The sequence below is a fragment of the Balaenoptera physalus genome (assembly GCF_965194825.1).
Source record: "Balaenoptera physalus genome assembly, chromosome: 16".
In the NCBI taxonomy this organism is placed as follows: Eukaryota; Metazoa; Chordata; class Mammalia; order Artiodactyla; family Balaenopteridae; genus Balaenoptera; species Balaenoptera physalus.
In genome coordinates, this window is record NC_138898.1 from 66,071,983 (window position 1) to 66,097,036 (window position 25,054).

General features: G+C 36.4%; 1 protein-coding gene and 1 long non-coding RNA gene across 16 annotated transcripts in view; one reads left to right on the top strand and one right to left on the bottom strand.

Moving 5' to 3' along the window:
* The window catches only part of MRTFB (myocardin related transcription factor B), a 258,022-nt gene that overhangs the window by 154,632 nt on the left and 78,336 nt on the right, over positions 1-25,054 (top strand). The window lies entirely within an intron of this gene.
* On the bottom strand, positions 5,114-24,932 carry LOC309645110. The gene is made up of 2 exons (XR_014254745.1): positions 24,866-24,932; positions 5,114-24,239 (listed from the first exon to the last, which is right to left on the bottom strand). It is a non-coding gene; the product is annotated as an uncharacterized lncRNA (long non-coding RNA).

Here is a 25,054-nt window from a genome sequence, read left to right on the forward strand (position 1 = left end):
TCTTGCCCTGCACCATAGAACGGCTTTCATCCAACTAGATGATTCAGAGTCAACTGCTGTTAGTCATTCTGTGCAGTGAAACGGTCAACAATCTTTGCCTTGAGTGTTAAACCTGAATTTGGGTGTCTTCTCAGTTCTGGTATACTTTGCTTTATAAAATATTTAGTGTTCCCTGTTTTTTAGGTACTATTTTATAATTTAACCTTCTCTGAGTGTTTTACTTTAAATGACAGGAGGCACAGTTTTTCTGCAGCAGCTTTCTTTCTATTTCTCCTTCCCCCATCGTTGAAAGTAAGAAGTAGAGTGTAATAACTTTGAAGGAAGAAATTGTGATATTTGCTATCTGTGCAAAACAGAGTGGCTCTTCCCAAGTGTGCGTGTCAATCTTATCATTAACAAGAAAAATTAACAAGAATAGGATGACATATTATTCTCTAATTACAGAAATTAAAAGATATCCTGGGTTTTTAATTTATTTTTCGGCCAACATTTTATTTTGAAAAAATTCAACCATACTGAAAAGTTGAAAGAATTATACACAAAATACCCATCTAATAAATACCTAGATTCTGTAATTAACATTTTTTCTGTACCACCTCTATTCATTTACCAATCCATCAAATTTTTCGTGTACTTCAAAAAAAGTTGTGGTCGTTATTAGTACACTTTAACTCTAAACACTTCAGAATGAGCATCAAAAGTTCAAAAGTGATTTACATTTTCCAAGGCAAAATACATATCATATGTAGGTGTAATGAAATGCACAAATCTAAAGTACACCATTAGATGAGTTTTTGCATATGCATATGTACCCCAAACCCATGTCAGTCAGGATACAGAACATTGCCATCACCCCAAAAAGTTTCTTCATGCCCCTTCCCAATCAGTCTTCACCCCAGCCCCTTGGAGACAACCACTGTTCTGGTTTTGTTCACCACAGGTGAGGTTTGTCTTTTGGGGAGTTGTATATAAATGGAATCATACAATATATACTCTTTTGTGTAAGGTTTCTTGCACTTGGGGTTCATGGTATGTATCAATACTTCATTCTTTTTTATTGCTTAGTAGTATTCCATTGTGTGCCACGAAATTTGTTTATCCATTTTCCTTTTAAAGGACACCTGAGCTGTTTTCCAGTTTGGGGCTATTATGAATAAAGCTGCTGTGAATATTCTTGTACAGATATTTATTTCTGTAGCTATAGATGTGGGAAGATAATTGCTGGATGTTTGTTTCATTTTCTAAAAAGCTGCAGACCTTTTTCAAAAGTGGCTGTACATTTTGCACCCCCCAAAATGTATGAGAGTTCTGGCTGGGCCACATCCTCGCCAACGTTTGGCAAAGTTAGTCTTTTTTATTTTAACCATTCTGGTGGGTATGCAGTGGTGTCTCATCGTAGTTTTAATTTGCATTTTTATAATACCTAATGATACTGAGCACTTTTTAATGTGCTTATTGGCTGTATGTGTGAAAGATTTTTTCCAAAGCTTTTGTGCATTTTTCCAAGAATTGTACAGTGAGCACTCAAGTATACACCACTCGGGTTCTACCATTAGTAGTTCACCATGCTTGTTTTATCTCATGTGTACTCATGTGTCTCCCTCCAGCCATCAGTCAGTCTTACCTTTTTTTTATACATGTTTCAAAATAAATTGCAGGCATGTGTACCTGTCTCCCTAAAGACATCAGCATATATATCATTAATGTAGAGCTCAATATTTATTTTAAATGCCCTTATTTTGAGAACAAATTATCCGTGTTTCTCCGTCCCATTTTCCTTCACCTCAATCTATTGCCTACCCTCCCTGCCCAGATGTGCTATGAGATGATAATCAGTCCACCTCAGGCCTGATTCTGAATATTACTTAAAACACAATAGTAGTGCCTGAAGCACGTCTGTTCATTTTTAAACTGGGTGGTTTGTCTTTTTATTATGAGGTTGTTAGAGTTCTTCATATATGCTTTATACTTGTCAAATAATGTGTTTTGCAAATATGTTCTCCCAGTCCGTGGCTTACTTTTTCATTTTCTTAAAGTGTGTTTTGATGAGTAAAAGTTTTAATTTTTGAAAAAGTCTAATTTATCCATTTTTTGATGATTGCTTTCTGCATCCTGAGAAACCTTTGCCTACCCCCAAGCCATGGAAGTATTCTCCTTTATGCCCTTTTAAAGGCTTTATCATTTTTGATTTTACATTTATGTCCATGATGCACTTCAAATTGACTTTTGTGTCTGGTATGAAGTAGGGGTCAAGGCTCATCTTTTTCCAATGGATTTCTGGTTGTTTCAACAACATTTGTTAAGAAGTCTCCCTTTTCCCATTGGGATGCTTTGGCACCTTTGTTTAAAATCCAGTGATCATTTAAGTGTGGATCTGTTTGTGGGCTCTCCATTCTGTGCCATTGATCTATTTCTTAATCCTTATGCCAGAAACACTGTCCTGATTACTATAGCTTTACAGTCAGTCGTGAAATCAGGTAGGGTAAGTCTTCCAGCTTTGTTCTTCTTTTACAGTATTGCTCTGGATATTCTAGTTCCTTTGCATTTCCATTTCTATTTTAGAATCAGCTTGTTTTAAAAGAAAAAAATACCTAGCAGGAATATGATTGAGATTGTGTTGAGCCTATAGATTAATTTGAGGTTAATTCCAGTCCATCAATATGATAGCTCTCCATTTATATAGGCCTTCCTTCATTTCTCGCAGCAAAGTTTTCTAGTTTTTAGTGTAGAGGTCTTATACATAAATTTATTTTTAACAATGTTGCCAGTGAAATGGTTTCTCAAATTTCATCTTAGATGCTCTGACTTTATGACCTAAACACTGCTTTCTGTTTTGCTTTGCTGATGATTTTCTAGACTTCTAATAACCCTTAACTAATTGTTATTGAGGTGGGAAGTTACATATTAATTTACGTTTCTGTTGAAGCATAAGTTGAAAACCCCTTTGAAAGACATTTCATTCTGCATCAATTCAGATTAGGATTTATTTTGCCGAAACTGCTAGAAACCTCTAAAAAGAGTGAGTTTATTGGTGCCTGAATGTTATGGTCACTTAAGTGTGTGTAGGTAATGGATATTTTAAAAAAAACAATACTAGATAGCTGTCGGTGGATGCATTTTGACCTTACTGGTTTTATGATTATTGTTTATTGACATAGCAGATATTTATTAAGTGTTGGACTTTGTGCTAAATGCCAGGGCTGCAAAGGGGGAAAACTACAATCTCTCCTCTCAAGGAACAATCCAACAGTTTAGTTCATTCCACAGCCATTGGTAAGTGTTATTGGGGTTTGTTTGCTATGGAAACAGATCAACCAGATACAAAGAAACCCAAGAAAGTTGGTTTAATTTTCGTCATATATTTTTGAAAATATTCCTTATCTGTTAAAAAGAGGGCTTCTGTGTTATTGCTGAACAGTATACTGTTTGTTTCATTGCTTAAGTATATATATTGCCATTTGTGACTGAAAATTCCTGTCACTGAGCTAGCACATGCTTTAGGAAATCTACATTTTTTTCCCGGTCTGGCTCACAGAACTAGCACCACACTCTGGAAATGAAAAGTCCCTGCTTGGGCCCTAGAGTATATTCAGGTTGTGTGATGCTCATGAAGTTATATGGTATTATGAGTGTTCTGAAGTGGTAATGAGCCTCATTTTGAAAAGAATTGTTGATTGCTGGGAACATTAATATCATTCTGAGCTATATGTATTTAATTATACACAATTTAGTGCTTTACAGATCTCCATGTTCAAGAATTTGCCCTGTTATTTTAAGATTATTTCTAGAATATTCTGGTTTCCCATTCTTTGTTTTCTTGGTTCATTTGAAAATTGTATGTACTTTAATAAAAACAGTAGAGATGTACTTTGTCATGGTATTTCCCAAGGTTTCTTGTCTTTCCTTATTAAATAAATTTAGGTATACGTATATATAAAATGTTCATAATACATCTAGTATCCCACTCCTCATTTTTCTCTTAAATTTTTTGGTTATATTTGTATTCTGTGTATAAATAGTATCTAACACTGTGACTAAGAAAATGATTCTCCTTGACAGTGCTTTGCCCTGCTATTTCCTATTTTCTTTCCTGTTTATCTTTTCCTTGTTAGAAGTTCTTACCCTTCTCTTTGAAACTTCATAACTCTTAGGTTAGCATATAAGTAGTGTTCTCTAAGGTTAAAAAAAAATTCATGTTTCCAAAAATAGTATATAGGGGGAAAATTTGAACCACAACAAACATAATACTGGAAAAGAAACCATTGTGATCATCCATAACTAAAAAGCTGATATCAGTTTTTAAGTGTTTTCATTGTCAGTCATTGTTTGCACTTCTCATTCTTGGTTTTGCATTTTCTTTGGTTTGCGTGTGTGTGTGTGTGTGTGTGCGCGCGCATGTGCGCTGCTGAGCTACTTAGCTCTTTTGAAAATAGTTTGATTATTCGTTCTCAAAATGGCAGTGGTATATACTTATGGTAAATTTGTGAGAAAGAAGAGGGGAAACAAAAAAGTTAATACCTATTCCCACTACTCAGATAACACTTAAATTTTTTAGTATCTCCTTAATCTTTTCTGTGTAGGCTATTTTGGTTTTAAAATGTCATTTATATAAATTTGTTTCCTGGGTTTGTTTGTTCATTTTCAATTTCACATACTGTTTTTGGTAATTTTTAATATTTTGTTTTATAAGCATCAGTTTAATCATTTCATATCCACTCAAGTAAGTGCATCAGATAGTAGTTCAGTTAACCAGATCCTCACTCTTGGACACTTAAATTGTTTTTGTTTTTGCTTTTTTTGCCATAGGTTAAAATCTTTGTATACGATAATACACTACCACTTTTGAAATTGTTAAAATACATTTTAATTCCATTTGTTAAGGTATGCCTTATTAGCTCATGTAAAGTCTTCAGATGTATCCTGGCTAAGACCAGGGAATTTGGGCACAGACAGCTCTGAGGTTAAGAATCCCAGCCAGTTACCTTACCACTGTTTTGGTTTCGTTATCTGTAAATTGGGATGAAAGTAAAATAAACGTCCTTATCTGTTAGGGTTGTTGAGGAAATAAAACAAAGTTCTTAGCATAGTCTTTTTTTTTTTAATTTTTAAAAAATTCTTGTTTATTTATTTACTTATTTATTTTTGGCTGCATTGGGTCTTCGTTGCTGCGCGCCCGGCTTTCTCTAGTTGCGGTGAGCGGGGGCTACTCTTTGTTGTGGTGCACGGGTTTCTCATTGCGGTGGCTTCTCTTTTTACGGAGCATGGGCTCTAGGCGCGTGGACTTCAGCAGTTGTGGCTCGTGGGCTCTAGAGTGCAGGCTCAGTAGTTGTGGTGCACGGGTTTAGTTGCTCCGCGGCATGTGGGATCTTCCCGGACCAGGGCTTGAGCCCGTGTCCCCTGCATTGGCAGGTGGATTCTTATCCACTGCGCCACCAGGGAAGCCCCCTAGCATAGTGTCTTATATACAGTTAGTTCTCAATAAATGTCTCTAATAATTACTATTATTTAATTGTTTCTATTTTATAGGAATAAAGGAGTTACAGTGAAATTTAGTCTCATTTATATATTATGCCTAGAATGTCATCTGCTCTATTTGAGTGGTTCATCAAAATATGTTTGCATGGTAAACAGAATTTCAATTTGTGAGGTGGTTAAAGTCCTCTTGTTATAAATTAATTTTGTAGCTCAAAATTCTGGAGTGCTTGTTGTTCTTATAGACTCTTCATTAAAATGTTTTTCTCTAGTGAGCATTACTAGACTGCTTTATTGAATTGTGGCTTTGGGGTTGGTAGTATGTCATCTGACTCTCCCTCAGATGCTCAAACTGGGTGCAATCCTCGATAATGTAGAAACTTTTTAAAAATTTAATCTTGTTAATTCTTTTCAAGTGGCCTCATTCTTAATGTTTTAAAAGAAATGTCAGGCATAACTTATTTGCCAAAAATCATAGAGAATGACGATAGTGTGTAATATATGAGTCATTTCCTAGAACAATATCAGAATCATATGAGGTAAGGAAATACCTATTTTGCAAAGAGTCAGAATATAATGATTTGCTGACAGGTCTGATGAAATAAAATACTCATTTCTTTTCAATTTTAAATCTATAGAAATGCTTTAAAATTGTAATAAGTATTTTCTCAATAGTTGTCTTGCTTCTTTTTATAAAAGTCTATATTTGCTTATCTAGAATTACAATACCTTAAGATTTGTTGAAGTGAATTACATACAGGCTGTTACTATGAGGAAACAGTTTGGATTACCAATTCAAGATATTTTAATATAAGAAATATCTTGTTAAGGTTTAGTTTTTCCATCATAAATATAGTGCATAATCATTTTAGACCATTTTTAAAATTTGAAGGATACAAAGCAGAGCATGTAAGTAAACTGTAAGTCCTACCACTCAGAGTATTTTGTCCTAATCTTTTTTTTCATTCATATAATTTTTAGAAAAACAAAATGGGGACCATAATGAGCGTCCATTTTTGTGGCCTCCTTTTCTCCCCTCAACCTCATAGTGCACATTTTTCCATGTTATTAAATATTCCTCTGAAAATGAAATCATTTTTTACTTCTTTGTCTCGCTGTAAACATCCAATAATTTATTTTTTTATTTTGAAGCCATTATTTCAGTGGCTGTACAATATATCATTATATATTTGCTATAATTTAATCACCCTTTATTGATTAACATTTAAGATCATGTCCTGGACTTCGCTGCTGTGGTTAATGCTAAGATGAATAGCATTGCACATAAGTCATTTTATTTCTATATATATTCCAGAATATTTCTTTAAAATAAAGTCATAGATATTGAATTACAGGGTCAAAGAGTTTAGACCTCTTTCTGGGTTCTTTAACATATTTCCAGGAGCTTTCTAGAAACATGATAACAATTTATACTTTTATTGGCAGTGTTTGACAGTATTCACAGCATTCTTATCTATTTGAAAAATGTTTGTCATTAAAATTTTTTAAAGTTGAAGTTATGTTTTGCATACACTGAAATGCACAGCTCTAATATGTACAGTGGGATGAGTTTTTTAAAACTTTATTTTGAAGTAACTTCTGACTTAAGGAAAGTTACAAAAAATAATACAAAGAATCCCTGTATATCCTCCATCCAGATTCCTCAAATGTTAATGTCTTAATTAAATTTGCTTCATCATGCTCTTTCCATATCTATACATAATGTTTTTTCCCTGAACATTTGAGAGTAAGTTGCAGACATGTTGCTTTTTTACCTGTAAACACTTAAGTGCGTGTTTCCTAAAAATAAAGATATTCTCTTATTTAACCACAGTACAATTATTTAAATCAGAAATTAACATTGATACAGCATTATTAACCAATCCCAGACCTTATTCAAATCATGCCAATAGTATCGTTTGTAGCAAAAGAAATAAAATATGTTTTCCCCATTTCACAATCCAGTCCAGGATCACATGTTGCATTTAATTGTCTGGTCTCTCAGTCTCCTTTAAAATAGAATCTTTTCTGTAATCTTATACTTTTTCATTTTTTTGTCTTTTATGTTTTTGAAGAGTACAGGTCAATTATTATGTGGAATGACATTCAATTTGGGTTCATCTCTTGGCTTCTTGTGATTAGATTGGGTCGTTCCCCTTTGGCAGGAAGACCACAGAAGTGATGCTGTGGCTTCTCAGCTTTCCCTTTGTAATTTTGTAATAAATAAGTATGTTATAAGGAAATATTTTTACATTATGTAAACTCCTCATCCAACTCTCACCTATACTAAATAGTTTTAGTATCCATTGGTAATTGTTGCCTAAAACAATTATTATGCTGGTAATTGCTAAGTGGTGATTTTCTAATTTCATCATTCCTTACATTTATTAGACAACGTTCTACTTTAAAGACAAGCTTTCTTTTCTGCCGCTTTTATCTGTTAATTTATATCATTGTGGAATCATGGAATCTTATTTTATTCTAAGTATTAGTAAATAATAGTATGTATGAAGAGCAGTTCTCTTACTATTATTTATTTTATTGCTCAGATTGTCTTAGATTTGGCCAGTGGGAATTCCTTCAAGCTGGCTTCTGTGTCCTTTTTTTTTTTTTTTTTTAAACATCTTTATTGGAGTATAATTGCTTTACAGTGGTGTGTTAGTTTCTGCTGTATCTATGTCCTTTTGACAGGTTCCCTTCATTCTTTGAGAACTTATTTGCTTTCTGGCACAGAAAGATGTTCCAGTCTCAGCTTGTACTTTGCCCTAGCCCTGGAATCAGCCCTTTCTCCTGGGAAGTCTAGTTCATTTTAGTGCAGTATTCATAAACCAAGATCTGGGAGCGAGCTGTATTCATTGCTACTGTTTGTTCTGTTTGTTCACTGCTTCTAGATCCTCTCAGTAGGCAGAAATAGGAAATACATGTGTGTATTCACATTCACACACATACATCTCTATGTATTCCTGTCTGTCTTTGTCACTGTGTATATTAAAAACTAGGCACCCTTACTGATATCTCCAGTTTCAGCCCAGCATCACAGGGTTCATTCTACCCTTCCCCCTTTCCATGTTTCTAATGCTCTTCTCTGACAGTGAAGAACCCCTCGTCCCACCATCCACAATATATTTTCTTATGTGTTTAATTCTTGAATCCACATAAAGTAGTTTCAGAATTACTAACCCATACCACTGTGGAAAATAAATTCACAGTGTAAGTTTAAGGTGTTCAGCATAATGATTTGACTTATATACATCATGAAATGATGACCACAGTAAGTTTAGTGAACATCTGTCATCTCATATAGATACAAAATAAAAGAAATAGAAAAAAAATTCTTTCCTCTTGATGAGAACTCTTAGGATTTACTCTCTTAACAACTTTTTTTTAAAATTAATTTATATATTTATGGTTGCATTGGGTCTTCGCTGCTGCGCGTGGGCTTTCTCTAGTTGCGGCGAGCGGGGGCTACTCTTCGCTGCGGTGCATGGGCTTCTCATTGCAGTGGCTTCTCTTGTTGCACAGCACGGACTCTAGGCGTGTGGGCTTCAGTAGTTGTGGCGCGCGGGCTCTAGAGTGCAGGCTCAGTAGGTGTGGTGCACAGGCTTAGTTGTTCTGCGGCATGTGGGATCTTCCCGGACCAGGGCTCGAAGCCGTGTCCCGTGCATTGGCAGGCGGATTCTTAACCACTGCGCCACCAGGGAAGTCCACAACTGTCCTATATAACATAGAACAGTGTTAATTATATGTATCATGTTGTGCATTACATCCCTAGTACTTATGTATCTTATAAGTCGAAGTTTGTACCTTTAGACGGCTTTCATCCAATTCCCCCTCCCCCACTCCCACCTCTGGTAACCACAAATCTGATCTCTTTTTCTGTGAGTTTGTTTTTGAAGTACAGTTGACCTACAAAACTATGTTAGCTCCTGGTGCACAATATAGTGATTCAGTATTTCTATACATTTCAAAATGATCACCACAATAAGTCTAACAACCATCTGTCACCATACAAAGATATTACATAATTATTGACTCCATTCCCTACACTCTACATTTCATACCTGTGACTCATTTATTTTGTAATGGGAAGTTTGTACCTCTTAATCTCCCTTACCTATTTCCCTCATCCCCCACCACTTACGCCTCTGGCAACCACCTGTTTGTTCTCTGTATCTGTGACTGTGTTTCTGTTTTGTTGTGGTTTGTTCATTTGTTTTGATTTTTAGATTCCACATATAATGAAATCATATAGTATTTGTCTTTCTCTGACTTATTTCACTTAGCATAATATCCTGTAGGTCTATCAATGTTGTCACAAATGGCAATATTTCATTCTTTCTTACGGCTGAATAATATTCCTGTGTGTGTGTGTGTGTGTGTGTGTGTGCGCCACATCTCGTTTATACAGTCATCTATTGATGGGCACTTAAGTTGCTTCCACATCTTTGTTATTGTAGATAATACTGTAATGAACTTAGGGGTACATATATCTTTTTGAATGAGTGTTTTCATTTTCTTTGGGTAAATACACAGGAGTGGGATTGCTGGATCATATGGTAGTTCTATTTTTAATTTTTTGAGGAACTGCCATACTGTTTTTCTGCAGTAGTTGCACCAGTTTACATTCCCACCAACAGTGTACAGTACTAGAGTTCCCTTTTCTCCACATCCTAACCAACACTTGTTATTTGTTGTCTTTTTGATAATAGCCATTCTGGACAGATGAGAGGTGATATCTCATTGTGGTTTTGATTTGCATTTCCCTCATGATCAGTGGTGTTGAATATCTTTCCATGTGTGTATTGGCCACTATATATGTTCTTTGGCAAAATGTCTACTCAGATCCTCTGCCCATGTTTTACTTGGGTTGTTTGTTTTGATGTTGAATTGTATGAATTATTTATATATTTTGGATGTTAACCTCTTATTAGATGTATCATTTGCAAGTATCTTCTCCCATTCCATAGGCAGCCTTTTCATTTTGTTGAAAGTTCCCTTTGTTGTGTAAAAGCTTTTTAGTTTGATGTAATCCTACTTGTTTACTTTTGCTCTTGTTGCCGTTGCCTGAGGAGACATGTCCAAAAATATTGCTAAGACCCATGTCAAAGAGCAGACTGCCTATGTTTTCTTCTAGTTTTATGGTTTTGGGTCTTAACATTTAAGTCTTTTGTCCATTTTGAGTTAATTTTTGTATATGGTGTAAGAAAGTGGTCCAGTTTGATTCTTTTGCATGTACCTGTCCAGTTTCCCCAACATCATTTATTGAAGAGGCTGTCTTTTCCCCATTCTACATTCTTGCCTCCTTTGTGGTAGCTTAATTGACCATATAAATGTGAGTTCATTTCTGGGCTCTCTGTTCTGTTCCATTGATCTGTGTGTTTGTTTTTGTGCCAGTACCATAATGTTTTGATGACTGTAGCTTTGTAGTACAGTTTGAAATAGGGAGCATGACACCTCCAGTTTTGTTCTTCTTTCTTAAGATTGCTTTGGCTATGCAGGGTCTTTTGCGTTTCCATACAAATTTTAGAATTATTTGTCCTAGTTCTGTGAAAAATGCCATTGGTATTTTGATAGGGATTGCATGGAATCTGTAGATTGCCTTGGGTAGTATGGTCATTTTAACAGTATTATTTTTTTTAATTCATGAGCACAGTATATCTTTCCATCCATTTGTGTCATCTTCGATTTCTTTCAATTTCAATTTCTTTATAATTTTCTGAGTACAGGTCTTTTACCTCCTTAGTTAGATTTATTCCTAGGTATTTTATTCTTTTTGATACGATTGTAAATGGGATGGTTTTCTTAATTTCTCTTTCTGATAGCTTGTTGTTAGTATATAGAAATGTGGCCGATTTCCTTGTATGAATTTTGTATCCTGCAACTTTATCAAATTCATTGATGAGCCCTAGTAGTTTTTTGATGGCATTTCTAGGATTTTCTGTATATAGTATCATGTCATCTGCAAACAGTGATGGTTTTACTTCTTCCTTTCCAATTTGGATTCCTTTTATTTCTTTTTCTTATCTGATTGCTGTGGCTAGGACTTTGAATACTGTGTTCCATAAAAGCAGTGAGAGTGAGCATCCTTGTCTTATTCCTGATCTTAGAGGAAATGCTTTCAGCATTTCACCCTTGAATATGAGATTAGCTGTGGGCTTGTCAAATATGGCCTTTATGATGTTGATGTATGTTCCCTCTATACCCACTTTGTTGAGAGCTTTTATCATGAATGGATGTTGAATTTTGTCAGAAGCTTTTTCTGCATCTGGTGAGATGATCATATGATTTTTATTCTTCAGTTTTTTAATGTGGTGTATCACATTGATTTGTGAATATTGAACTATCCTTGCATCCCTGGAATAAATCCCACTTGATCATGTTGTGTGATCCTTTTAATGTATTGTTAAATTCAGTTTACTTATATTTTGTTGAGGATTTTTGCATTTGTGTTCATCAGTGATATTGGCCTGTAATTGTGTGTGTGTGTGTGTGTGTGTGTTAGCTTCATCTGGTTTTGGTATTGAGGTGATTCTGGCCTGGTATAGAAGCAATCTGGTACAAATTGGTACAGAGTTCAGAAGCAATCCTCTGCAATTTTTTTGGAATAATTTGAGGACAGTAGGTGTTAACTCTTCTTTAAATGTTCGGTGGAATTCACCTGTGAAGCCATCTGTCCTGGACTTTTATTTGTTGGGAGTTTTTATTATTACTGATTCATTTTCATTTCTGGTAATCGGCCTATTCATATTTTCTTTTTCTTCAGTCTTGGGAGATGGTATATTTCTAGGAATTTGTACATACATTCCTTCTAGGATGTACATTTTATTGGCATGTAATTGCTCACAGTAGTCTCTTATGATCCTTTGTATATCTGTGGTGTTGGTTATAATTTTTCCTTTTTCATTCTGATTTTATTGATTTGGGCCATCTCTCTTTTTTTCTTTATGAGACTGGATAAAGGTTTATCAATTTTGTTTATCTTTTCAAAGAGCCAGCTTTTAGTTTCATTGATCTTTTCCTTTTTTTTCATTTATTTCTGCTCTGAGCTTTATGATTTCTTTTCTTCTGCTAACTTTGGGTTTTGTTTGTTCTTTTTCTAGTTCCTTTAGGTGTAAGGTTAGGATGTGTATTTGAGATGTTTCTTGTTTCCTGAGGTAGGTTTGTATTGCTATAAGCTTCCCTCTTAGAACTGCTTTTGCTCATCCCATAGATTTTGGATTGTTATGTTTTCATTTTCATTTGTCTTCAGCTATTTTTAAATTTCCTCTTTGATTTCTTCAGTGATCCATTGATTGTTTAGTAGCATATTTTTTAGTCTGCATATGTTAGTGGTTTTTTGCAGTTTTTTCTTGTAGTTGATTTCTAGTCTCATGTGTTTGTGGTCGGAAAAGATGCTTAATATGATTTCAGTTTTCTTAAATTACGAAGGCTTGTTTTGTGGCTTAACATATGAGCTAACCTGGAAAATGTTCCATGTGCACATGAAAAGAATGCGTATTCTGTCACTTTTGGATGGAATGTTCTGTACCTATATCTATTAAGTGCATTTGGTCTAATGTGTTTCTTAGGCTAGTGTTTCCTTATTGATATTCTGTCTTTATGATCTGTTCATTGATGTAAGTGGGATGTTAAAGTCCCCTACTATTAATTGCGTTACTGTTACTTTCTCCCTTTATGTCTGTTAATATTTGTCTTATATATTTAGGTGCTCCTATTTTGGGTGCATATATTTTTACAATTGTTATCTATTCTTCTTGGATTGATCCCTTGATCATTATGTAATGTCCTTTTCTGTCTCCTTTTACAGTCTTTGTTTCAAAGTCTGTTTTTTCTGATATAGGTATTGCTACCCCAACTATCTCTTCATTTTCATTTACATGGAATACCATTTCCCATCCCCTCACTATCAATCTCTGTGTGTCTTTAGATCTGAAGTCTCTTGTAAGCAGCATATATATATATATATATATATATATATATATATATATATATATATACACACATACATATATATATGTATGCGTCTTGTTTTTGTATCCATTCAGCCATTCTGTGTCTTTTGATGGGAACATTTAACCCGTTTACATTTAAAATAATTATTGATGTATGTACTTTTTGCCATTTTTTAAAATTGTTTGGGATTTGTATTCTTTTTTGTAGTTCTTCTGTGTTCCTTTCTTATTTTGTTCTCTTCCCTTGTGATTTGATGACTATTTAGTGTTATGTTCAGATTCTTTTCTCTTTGGTGTGTGTATCTATTATAGATTTTTGTTTGTGGTTACCATGAGCTTTATATATATGTATATACACACACACATAATTATTTTAAGTTGCTGTTCTTTAAAGTTCAAACTCATTTTAACAACCCTGCATTTTTATTCCCCCCATCACCACCCACATTTAATGTTTTTGACCTCATATTTTACATCTTTTTGTTTTGTATGTCTCTTAACTACTTACTGAGGATATAGGTGATTTTACTACTTATGTCTTTTAACCTTCCAGCTAGCTTTATTAAGTGGCTAATCTTCTACCTTTATATTTGTCTTTACCAATGAGATTTTTCCTTTTGTAATTTTCATATTTCTAGTTGTGGCCTTTTCTGCTTAGAGAAGTCCCTTTCTTGCAAAGCCAGTTTCATGGCTTTGCTTTGCTTGTCTGTAAAACTCTTGATCTCTCCTTCAAATCTGAATGATAGCCATGCCAGGTGGAGTATTCCTGGTTGTAGGTTTTTCCCTTTCATCACTTTAAATATATCATGCTGCTCCCTCCTTGCCTATAGAGTTTCTGCTGAGAAGTCAGCTGTTAGCCTTCTGGGAGTTCTCTTGTATGTAACTAGTGGCTTTTCCCTTTCTGCTTTTAATATTCTCTCTTCATATTTAATTTTTGCCATTTTAATTACAATGTGTCTTTGAATTGACTTCTTTAGGTTGATCTTATTTGGGATTGTCTGTGTTTCCTGGACCTGGATGTCTGTTTCTTTTCCCAGGTTAAGGAAGTTTTCAGCTGTTAGGTCTTCAAGTACATTCTCTTCCCCTTTCTCCCTATTTTCTCTTTCTGGGACTCCTATAATGTGAATGTTAGTACATTTGCTATGCCCCAGAGTTCTCTTAAACTGTTCTCATTTTTTTTTCCTCTTCTCTGTTCAGTTTGCATGATTTCTACTACTCTGTCTTCTAGCTTGTTGATCTTTTCCTCTGTGTCATCTAATCTGTTGATTCCTTCTAGTGTATTTTTTATTTCAGTTATTGTGTTCTTCAGCTCTGTTTGGTTCTTTATATTTTCTAACTCTTCGTTAAACTTCTCATTGTGTTCATCCATTCTTCTCTCGAGTTCTTTGAATATCTTTTTTTTTTAATTAATTAATTAATTTATCCATGGCTGTGTTGGGTCTTCATTTCTGTGCAAGGGCTTTCTCTAGTTGTGGCAAGCGGGGGCCACTCTTCATCGCGGTGCGCGGGCCTCTCACTATCACGGCCTCTCCTGTTGCGGAGCACAGGCTCCAGACGCACAGACTCAGCAATTGTGGCTCACGGGTCCAGCTGCTCCGCGGCATGTGGGATCTTCCCAGACCAGGGCTCGAACCCGCATCCCCTGCACTGGCAGGCAGACTCTCAACCACTGCGCCACCAGGGAAGCCCCTGAACATCTTTATGAACGTTACCCTGAACTCTTTATCAAATAGGTTGTTTGTCTCCATCTTGCTTAGTTCTTCTGGAGTTTTGTCTCGTTCCTTCATTTGTAGCACATTCCTCTGTTGCCTCTTTTTGCCTAATTCTGTATTTATTTCTGTGTATTTGGTAGATTGGTTACATTTTCTGATCTTGGAAAAGTGTCCTTATGTAAGAGACATCCTTTGTGGCTATATGCTCTAGGGATGGCCTCTAAGTGGGCTGCATGGGCCCTTCTGTTGTGCCGGGTTGAACAACTATGGGCATGATGGTAGGGGTGATTGGCCCCTGACCCAGTTGCTTGCCTGGCCCTGCCTTGTATGGAGGCTGCCAGGCACTGATGAGTGGGGCTGGGTCCTGGCATGGCTGGATGCACAGCCCGCGGAGTTCTGGTGCTGGTGGGCAGGTTTGGGTTACAGGGTGGCTGGCTGCAGGGCCTGGGCATCCTGGAGGTGGTGTCATCTGCTTGTGGGCAGTCCTGGGCCCAGGGCTAGTGCTGGCCCAATTTGGATATTCCTTCATCCTTGTAGATTTCATTAATTTATTTTTTGAGTGTGTGATATATTCACAAGGTTCTGAAAGTCAAAACTGTACCAAAAATGATGTTCTCAGAAAAGTGTTGCTGCCTACTTCTCCCTCCCATCCCATTTCCATCCCCTAATTCTTCCACCCTGTTTCCCCACCCATGGAAGGGGATTAATCTCATTAGTTTCTAGTTTACCCTTCCTTTCATATTTTTCCTCCTGAAGCAGCTATAAGTATACATTTTATTGTTCTCCCTTCTCTCTTATGCAAGAAGTAACATTGATACTGTTTTGTAGTTTGCTTTTTTTTTTTTTTTTCCACTTAACATATTCTGCAGGTCTCCTGGTATCAGTTCTTGGAGATCTTCCTTAGTCCTTTTTACAGCTGTGTAGTATTCTGTGGTGTGGATGTACCATAGTTTATTCAACCATTCTCCTGTGTGTGGGCATTTAAGTTGTTTCCAGTATTTTGCAGTAACAAACAAATTGCTATAGTAAATAACTTTTGGCATATACCATTTTATAATGTTGGAGGTGTATCCTTCAGGTAACTTCCTAGATGTGGAATTGCTGAGTCAAAAGGTAAACGCATTTGTAGTTTTGTTAGATATTGCTAAATTCCTCTTTCGAGGGGATGTACCAGTTTGCACCCCAATCAGCAATGTGTGAGAAATAAACATTTCCCCCACAGCCACACCTACAGAATGTGTTGTCATACTTTTTTGGCATCTGATGTAACTTTAATTGCACTTCTCTAATTATGAGTAAGTTCGAACATCTTTTCATATGCGTAAGGGCCATTTCAGAATCTTTTTTCGGAGAAGAGTGTGAATTATCTGTTCATTTCTCTGTCAGGTTTTTAAACTCTTTCATTTTTACAGAGTTATTTATGTATTAAGGAGATTAACCCTTCCTCTTCAGTGTTTTTGTTCTGTTTTTAACGTGGCGAGAATTTATCAGTCTTTTCTTTTTATTGCATTTGGATATGGGGTCATAGAAAACTTTCCCCTGTGTCCAAGGATCCCAACAGTATTTACTTACAGTACTCATGGTTTGATTTCTTTTTATTTTAACATTTTCATCCCTGATCTACTTCAAGTTTATTTTTATCTAATCAGACTCTTTCTTCCTCCCCTATGTGCCACTTTTTTTTTTCTGTGTTTTCCTGGTTTGCCTTGGGTGTTTTTATTTTTTCCATATGAACTTAAGAATCACCTTTCTAGCTCAATTAAAAAGCCTGTTGCTATTTTTATTGAAATTGCATTGAATGTGTAAATTAACTTAGAGACAACCAACATTTTAATAACGTGGTATTTTATCCTATTCATGAACAAGGATTATCTATGTGTTCAAGCTTACTTTTGTGTTTTTCAGGAGTTTTGTGCATTTCTTGTTAAGTTTACTCCTGAGTTTTTGTCTTTTTGCTATTATTAATGGAGTTTTCTCTACTATTATGCTCTGTAACGGCTTGCTTATGTATCTGAAGCCTATTGATTTCTGTATGTGCTTGAATTTATCCTACTTGAAAGTTTGCCAGGTTTCTTGAATCTGTAACTTTATGTATTTCATCAAATTTGGGGAGTTTTCAGGCATTATATTTGCAGTTATGTTTCCTGCCTCATTCTCTCTCTGCCCTCCTGGAACGCCAGCTGCGCATGACCTTATGATATCATCCCAAGGGTCTCTAGGACTCTGTTCTTTGTTTTTTTAATCTTTTTTCTCTGAGGCACATAGTTTATTTTCATTCTTTCATTTGTACTGATATAATGGTTTATGGATTTGAATTTTTCTCTGCTCACTGCTTTAAATATTTGCCATAGATTCTGATTCTACCCCCCAAAACTATCTTTTTTAAAAAAATTCTTTCTTTTCAGTTTGTATTTTTCCTCTTTTCTGTGAGTTAATAGAAGATGTTATTAATTTCCAGGTAGACAAAACTTTTTAGTTTTTTATTTTATTAATAATTTTTAGTGTTATTACATTGACATCAGAGTGTTGTTTATAATATTTTTTGTTTTATGGAATTCACTGGAGTTTTCTTTGTGACCTAATATATGATTGTTTTTTGAATAGTCCATGTTTTTTGAGAAGGTGTCTTCTCTGTCATCAGGGTGTGAAGTTCACTATATAGCAATAAGATCTCCTTATTGATTATGCTGTTTTGGCCTTGTATATCCTTACTTATTTTTTGTCTACTTCATCTGTCTTGTACTGAGCTTGGGAGATTAGAGTCTCCTGTTATTTGTGTGTTTTTGTCTATGTCACATTGCATCTCCTGTCCTTTTTGTTTTATAACAGTAGTTATGTTGTTTTGTACATAGTCACAGCTGTTATAGCCTCATTGTTGAATCCGGCTTTTAGCATTAAAAGATGTCCTTTGTCGTGTAAAATGTTTTTCTCTTGAATTTTATGTTTTCTATGTTCAGGATCACTACCCCTTCACCATCCTCACCTGTAACACACATCAGTCCACCCAAATCATGCAGGCCTATCAGTCACAACGCTCCAGGTCACACCACTAGCATGCACATGAGAAATAACGCAGTTATTACACATGGGACTTATTTTATTTTATTTTACTTACTTTAATAGGTTGTTGTTTTTTTGTTTTTGTCTTAAGATTCTTTAGAGCAATTCTGCTGCTCAGTTGTTTTCAGAGTTCAGACACCCAGGAAAATAATCTTCTACTGCATTAAAGTTTGTAAATAGTAGAGACTGTTTCAAAGTTATCATATCACATCAAGGAACTTGTCTGTTTCCACAAGTGCCATTGTCTTAAAAAAAACAAATTTATTGAAGTATAATTGACATACAATAAATTGCACATATTTAAAGTATTCAACTTGAGGAATTTTGATATCACCATAATCAAGAACATTTTCATCACCCTTAAAAATTTCCTCATGCCCCTTTGTAATCATTCTTCTTTCCACCACAGTCTCCAAGCAACCACTGATTTGCTTTCTGTCACTATAGGTTATAGTTTGCATTTTCTAGAATTTTTTATAAATGGAATCATGTGCTCTTTTTTTTGTCTGGCTTCATTCCTTCAGCCTAATTATTTTGAGATTTATCCATATTGTTGTTTATTATTCTTTTTTGATGATTAGTATTCTATTGTATGGATACACCAAAATTTATTTATTCATTTACCTATGTATGGATGGTTATTTGCAGTTTCTGGCTATTACAAATAAAGCTGCCAATAAAGTTCTATTGAAGAAACCGTAGTTTCAAAAGCTAAGCATATACCTACTATATGACCAAGCCTTTATTCAAAAGAAAGGAGTATTATTATATACACAAAGATTTACACAAAAATGTTCATGACAGAATTATTCATAGTAGCTCAGAACTGGAAAGTACCCAAATGTCCATCAACAGGTGAATGGGTAATCAAAATATGGTCTCTCCATACAACAATGAATTATTGCTCAGTAATAGAAAGGAACTGACTACTGATGTATGCAACAACATGGATGGCTCTCAGAATCATTATGCTTAGTGAAAGAACTCAAACGCAAAAGACTGCATACTGTGTGATTTCATTCACTTGCAATTCTGGAAAAGGCAAACTATTCCATGATGATAGAGAGCAGATCAGTGATTACCTGAAGCTGGGTGTAGCAGAAGTATGTACTGCAAAGGGGCAAGAAGAAACTTTTGGGAATGATGAAAATGTTCTGTACCTCACATGGGACCATGGTTTCACAGGTGTATACCTCCATCAAAACTCACCAAATTATACACTTTAAGTGGGTGTATCTCATTGTCTTTATACCTCAGTAATCTTGATTTTTAAATGCCTGTCAGATACAACCAAAAAAATATAACAGGTAGTGTTAGTTGTTAGTAAGGAAGGTGCTTATCAACTAGCCTGGACTACTGAATGTAAGAATTTACTTAATTAAAGAGAAACATGACCATGTGAACATGATTTAAACACTGGGATGGCTCTCATAGGAGACAAAGATGAATGAGATGCAGTTGGAGCTTTTGAAGATTGTAAGGTTTACTAAGATGAGGAAGGGATGTCAGGAATACAAAGAGCATCCAGACGCATTGAAAGAAAGCAGTGAAGCAGTGAGAAGCATCCCCTCCCCCAGAGGAGCGCCCTCTGGGTCTTCCAACCAGAACTGTTTATGTGAAGATACTTGCTGTTCGTAAATACACTTGATTGTCAAGGATTAAGACCTATGCAATATTTTTTACTTTTCTAATTGAAAAAAAAAATTGCTAAAACAACTTCTTTTTCAACCAGGGTTCTGTGAGAAAATTAATCCCTATACGTGTGATTAGAGTGACTGTTTTCTTAATTATCCCAAGGATGACATAGCTAGTACCATTCTAGACACATAGGAGAGAAGTTAATTCATTTTATACAGTGGGTACCTTTGGATATTAGGGCTTAATTCTCTCACAGAACCCACTGAGAAAAGCTAGTAGTCTGCATCCATACTGCCTCGGTTACAAATCCATCTTCTACTCCTTAAAAGCTGTGTAGCTGGAAAGTTGCTTAACCTCTCAGTACCCCAGTATAAAAAGGAGAGAGTAGTAGATAGAGTTATTGAGAAGAGTAAACTGAGTGGGTATATGTGAAGTGCTTAGCATCATGTATAAATAAAGCACTTCAGTACACAGTAAGTGACACATAAACGTTAGTACCAGCGTCGTCATCATCTTCATTCTTATTCACAGAAGGCTGAGTCCTCCCATGACAGGTATCATGAGTGTTCGATCTGACTCTTTGGGAGTGTTGAGAGACATCCTGAAAAGCTTCTGAAAGAGATTGATACTGGAGCTAGTTCTTGCTTGGGTACAGTTTCCATGGGCAGAAACAGAGAATTTCAGGCAGAAGAAAAAACTTGAGCAAAGATAAGGAAAACTCAGAGTGTATCAGGAGGTAAAAGAAGCTTGATTTAGCTGAAGCATAGGGAACATGTCGGGGGTTAATAACACTCCTCCGGAAAGTGGGAGACAAAGCATCAGTGGCTTTGAATGCCAAGATAAGAAATGTGGGCAGAATTACATTGGTAGGGAGAGGCCTGGATGAATGTGGGTCAGTTGAGTGACATTCTTTTATTTATCCAGGCACCATTAATTGAGCAGGCAGTGTCCCAGGCACTGAGAGTGTGAGGATGAGTGAGACAGCTTTGGTTTTTAAGTGCATTGTCTGGAGCTGGACCTACCTGAGGTCTAGGCTAAGCCCATTGCTTCCCTTTAAAACAAGCAAACAAACAAACAAAAATCTTTGTTTTCCCAGCAAAGCCTAACTTACAAAATTAGAGATGATTTCGTCCTGAGTAGAGCATATAATCTTAACATCAAGGGTATTTTAACTGCAGAAGGAAAACTCATTTAGGAATTGCTGTTTAGAAAGCAAGAAGCTCCTGAATCCAAAAGTAGGGCACGTGTGTTTCTGTGTGCAGTGGTGGGTGTTTAGGGTTGACAGTTGATGCCAGTGCAATCTCAGTGGGCACAAGGATCCTCGCGGAGAAGGTTCATTCATTGATCACAATTTTGTAAGTAGGTGGGAGGGAACTACAGTCCTGTCTGGATTCCCCTCTGCAAGAAAAAAGATTGCTTTTTCCTCAGAGACAGGAGGTGGGATGGGAGTGGGAAGGTGGAGTGGAGTTTATGTCTGAAGACCTCAATATTCATAAATCTTAGTATCCCAAGTTACTTGCTGAGAAAGGTATAAGGGTGGTTATGTAGCGAGGCCTTGAGGAAAATGGAGATGCTTTGGAACAGTGGCGCAGGTAATTCAAAGTAGAGTCAATAAGAGATAAAGGAAACATTTTGGAGCAGGGGTGAGGGCATGAGATGATTTTATATTGAAATTGCATAGTCCTCTTGCCTCCTTAATTTCTCAAGCCATGCTTGGTGTTATCTCCACTTTTTGTCATGACTCCCAAGATGGCAAAATAGGATCCCCAGTCAGATTAGGTAAACAAAGGCAAATGCTTAATTCTCACCTCAGGAAAATGTTGTGGAAGGTGAGCAGCAGAGTAAACGGGTGCCCTCTCCCCATTTGAGTTATACGGTAAAGCAGTGGTTCACAAACTTAAGAAATGTACTGACCCTTTAAGAACAGTTAGGAGATGACTTAATGTTTATTAGTGTAATGTTGCGGAATTAGGTACAACTGTAAAAGAAGTATAAACTCCTTGTGCTTAGTAGCACTTACACAACTACAAAACAAGAACACTTTTGTATGTTACTTACAGAAATCTACAAAGCTAATGAAATTCAAATCGGTGTTAATTTCCTGTGACTCCTGCATTTCTGCATAAATGTGACTGCTGGACACCTGACCGTGGTGCTCACTGCTCTCGCCTAGGCTCAAGCCTGTGCTGCCCCCTGCCACGGTGCCTCGCTTCTCCCACCCCCTTCTCTGTTCAGACCGCTGCAGGCTGCTATCACTTTGCCTTCTCTAGGCCTGAATATGTCATCACCACAAGGTCCAGCTCTCTTTACTTTGCATTCTTATATGGCAACACTTGATTCTTTTTTCAAGGTTAACAAAATGAAAACACGAAATTTTAAAATTTTCCACAAAGAACTCATCCAAGAAGACATCCTTGGATTCCTGAAAGTATGTCCTCGGGTTTGTTCTACCCAGTTCTCAGAGCCCATGGCTGACTACTTGGCTGTGATTAGTCACCTGGGGCGGTTTTTCTATTTCATTATTCCAGTTAAGTGAAAAAGTATCAGCAGGGTTCTCTGCGAGTATAAAAATTTCAAATTTAATCTAACACATGAAGTCTCAAGTAGTAGAAAGACACCAGAAGGTGTTAAGTGCCAAACCAAAAAATGATGAACTTTACCTGCACCCCGCTGCAGCCTCAGAGGGTGGGGTTGGAAAACAGAACGTGTGTGGTGTGGTGGTTAGTGTGGTGGTCTGCACTTATGTCTGTGTGTGTATGTCTTGCCGAAGAAACCGCAAGCCTAGCAGACAAGCAGCCATGGGGAAACAGACAAAGGAGATCATTCCAGAAATGAGCCCGGACAGACGCCACCGTTTGGGGAGTGCCAGTTGTGCCTGTCCTAGGAATTTTATATGCATTTTTTCCTGATTTTTATAATCACAGAAAACAACTACTGCTATTGTTATCGTTAATGCACTGCTATAGATGAGGCAGCCGCGGCACAAAGATGTTGCCACTTTTCCAAGACCTCATAGATCTCACAACCGAATTATGTTTAACCCTGAAGTTGTGTTCCTTCCACAAAACCATCCTGGCTCTAACCTTCATAAAATCCATCTGTGATCTTATATCCCCCTGAAATTAAATTACCAATTTTTCTTAAATACATGCCTCTGAAAATCACATGTCAGTTTAGTAAACAGGAAAAAAAAACCCACAGGCTTTTGCTTTTGGTGAAAAGAATGTTGGAGTGAGAAAACCAGGATTAAGGATATGTGTTCACCAGCAGAGCGACTTGAAAACACATCATTTCGTAGCTGAGCTGCACTTTCTTTTTTAACAAAACAAATATCGATACGTGTTTCCCTCAGAGCTACTGAGGGTCAGAAAGATCCTCAAGATCCTGCTAAATTTACTTGTGATCTAAAAACCATTATCACAGATGGTGAACATTTGTTATTTTCTCATTGAGGGTTTCCTACATACAGTTCATTCTTATTATTTTTTTCCTCAACAAAATAGGAAATACTGGCTTTCCCTCTTGTAAATTAAGCGTTCTCAACAGGAATGAAAATTGGCTCTTGGGGTATAGGCAAAGAAATCTTTTTAATGTATAATGTACAGATACACATAGAGTACATAAATACATACAGTAAATCTGTGATACTAAAATTTCATGGAAAGTGATTTTAAAAATTATATTAAAAAGGGTCAGGAGCTATGATGTAAAAAAGGTCGAGAAACACTATGGTAGTCAGTTTCCTTGCTACAGGCGCTGACCTCAGCATCAAACTGGTCGTAACTGGATGATGTGCCTTCCGGTCTTCGCTAGGACTCGATCCTCTTAACTTGTCACTCCTCCCATCTGTGCTAAACCCTCAAAGCTGTAGTCATTTCATTCTCCCTTATAGTCCATAACTCAGAATTCAAGGAAGTCTGCTTTGAAGAAATATAATCTAAGGAAGGCTCTTGGTTGTAAATCTTCCAGCCAGTTGTCTGTATTTATACATTTATAAGTAACTCTCAGGCTTAGAAGTAGAGAAAGGATTTGGATGACTTTCTCAAAGCTGATAAAGTATATCCTCTCGTCTCTTGATTATCCGTACTAAAGATCTGGGGTGGGGGGGAGAAGACAAAGGACACCAGTAACTGAGATGCTGTCAGAATGCTGCGATTGAGTGGTGCCACCGTCACGTGAGGACCCGCCTGAGGAAGAGCTAGGAAACGTGTCCTCTGCCTCCCCCACTGGTTGCCCCGCCCCAAAGGAAGTTCTCTCCCCTCAGTGTAGGCAGAGGTCAATCAGCAAAGAGGTTAATGGTCCAAATTCAGTCCTGAAAAACCTTGCCAGGGTTGCCGTTCACATCTTCAGAGAGGATAAGGCAAACACAGGAGGGAAGTGCCTCCGTGCCGGTCATGGCTGCATTCTAGGATGAAAGATTATGATAAGCACAGATTACAAACGAAACTATCAGGCTGTTTGGCCCTGTTGTAGTGTTCAGTTATGCTACAATACTTAGTTGCTCAAATCATTGATATTCTTTAAAAATCTTATCTTAGAAGTGTTAGAAAAATGTATCCCTCCTCATGAAACAGTCGTTTCCATAATCTCTTTATAGCTGCAGCACTATTCAATATCCATGTATTTAAACAGTGGTAAAAATGAAGGACTTTTAAGATATGCTGTCTGATTTCACAGATAGCACTCTGTACTTGTCCTTGTTTACAAAAAATATTTAAAATTATCAGTATTATCAAATTGGGCTTAATAATTATGAAATTATTGGAATTTACCATTCCATTTAGTTTGTCTAAAGATATATTTTATAGTGGCATTTGTAATGTTAAAAAGGAGAAAATTAAGGATCAAATATGTATTTTACTGAAAATATGACACCCTTAGGAAAAAAATTTAGGTGTAACCTGGACTGAAATTTTTCTCCCTAAATGCGTCCAGTCTGACTGACTACGACTCCATAAGTGTTGTAATACTGTGCTCAGAGTGTGTGAAGGAAGCCCCAAAGTGCCGGCATTTTCTTCAGTGAATGGTCACCTGAGGACCTGTTCCAAAGCACCAAGAGGTGGAAGGCAAAAAGAAAAGGGCATCTTCCTCAATCCCGAGGTCCGGAATGCTGCAGGAGAAGTACAAACAGTACTTAGTATTTAGCAGTCTCTTTGCATTCTGTTACTAATTATTTTATTCATTACTTTCGAGTATTTTTACGTTGGCGCAGCATCGCCC